General features: G+C 44.0%; 1 pseudogene; it reads left to right on the forward strand.

The window, feature by feature from the left end:
- Positions 1-536: 536 nt before the first annotated feature.
- LOC105819807 lies at positions 537-1,286 on the forward strand (annotated as a pseudogene).
- The last annotated feature ends 213 nt before the right edge of the window (positions 1,287-1,499 follow it).

Genomic DNA, 1,499 nt, shown 5'->3' on the forward strand with positions numbered 1-1,499 from the left:
ATTTATATTTCATTTTTGAAATGAATGTATTTAAAATACCAAAGAATAAAATAAGTTTCAACAGAATAATCCTCCCAGATTGACTGGCACAATTAGAACATTAGTAAGGCCTAAGGGCTAGACTGACGGCTGCTATGCTCATGATTTAGTTCCAACTTCCCCCACCTGACTGGCACCACTACTGCATGAGGCTGGTTGGCGAGAGTTTATGGGGGTTGAGTACGCCATTCTGTTATCAGCTTTTGACAACTGTGCACCGTGTTTCTGTTTGAAGTGGAATTTGTCAATAGTTGCACAGCTCAACAATATTTTTTAATTCTGTCTGCTTAACAGCCCGTCACGTCAAAGAAGACCAAGAGAATGCTGAAGGAAGAAAACAGATTTTTTAATGAGGATTGGAAATTGCAATATTATCTTGTTTCTGCTAAAGATAAGACAATTTGCTTGCTTTATGATACTGCAATATCAACCTTAAAGAAATTCAATTCTCAGGGCCTCTTTTTTGTGGTGCCTCGGAGGCGACTGACTGCTTCAGGATGAAGCTGAATATCTCTTTCCCAGCCACTGGCTGCCAGAAACTCATTGACGTGGACGATGAACGCAAACTTTGTACTTTCTATGAGAAGCATATGGCCAGGGAAGTTGCTGCCGACGCTCAGGGTGAAGAATGGAAGGGTTACGCGGACCGAATCAGTGGTGGGACCGACAAGCAAGGTGTCCCCGTGAAGCAGGGTGTCTTGACCCATGGCCGTGTTCGCCTGCTGCTGAGTAAGGGGCATTCCTGTTATAGACCAAGGAGAACTGGAGAAAGAAAGAGCAAATCTGTTGGGGGTTGTATTGTGGATGCCAACCTGAGCGTTCTCAACTTGGTTATTCTAAAAACAGGAGAGAAGGGTATCCCTGGACTGACTGATACTACAGTACCTCGTCATCTGGGGCCCAAAAGAGCTAGCAGAATTCACAAACTTTTCAATCTGTCTAAAGAAGATGATGTTTGCCAATATGTTGTAAGGAAGCCCTTAAACAAAAAAGGTAAGAAACTTAGGACCAAAGCACCCAAGATTCAGCGACTTGTAACTCCACATGTCCTGTAACATAAACACCAGCGTATTGCTCTGAAGAAGCAGCGTACTAAGAAAAATAAGGAAGGGGCTGCAGAATATGCTAAACTTTTGGCCAAGAGAATGAAGGAGGCCAAAGAAAAGCGCCAGGAACCGATTGCCAAGAGACGTAGGCTGTCCTCTCTGAGAGCATCTACTTCTAAGACTGAGTCCAGCCAAAAATAAGACTTTTTTTTTTTTTGAGACAGAGTCTCACTCTTTTGCCCGGGCTAGAGTGAGTGCTGTGGTGTCAGCCTAGCTCACACTCCTGGGCTCAAGCGATCCTGCTGCCTCAGCCTCTCGAGTAGCTGGGACTACGGGCATGCGCCACGAAGCCCGGCTAATTTTTTCTATATATTTTTAGTTGGCCGATTAATTTCTTTCTAATTTTAGTAGAGA

The sequence above is a fragment of the Propithecus coquereli genome, unplaced genomic scaffold, assembly GCF_000956105.1.
Source record: "Propithecus coquereli isolate 6110/MARCELLA unplaced genomic scaffold, Pcoq_1.0 Scaffold5, whole genome shotgun sequence".
NCBI classification, from domain to species: domain Eukaryota; kingdom Metazoa; phylum Chordata; class Mammalia; order Primates; family Indriidae; genus Propithecus; species Propithecus coquereli.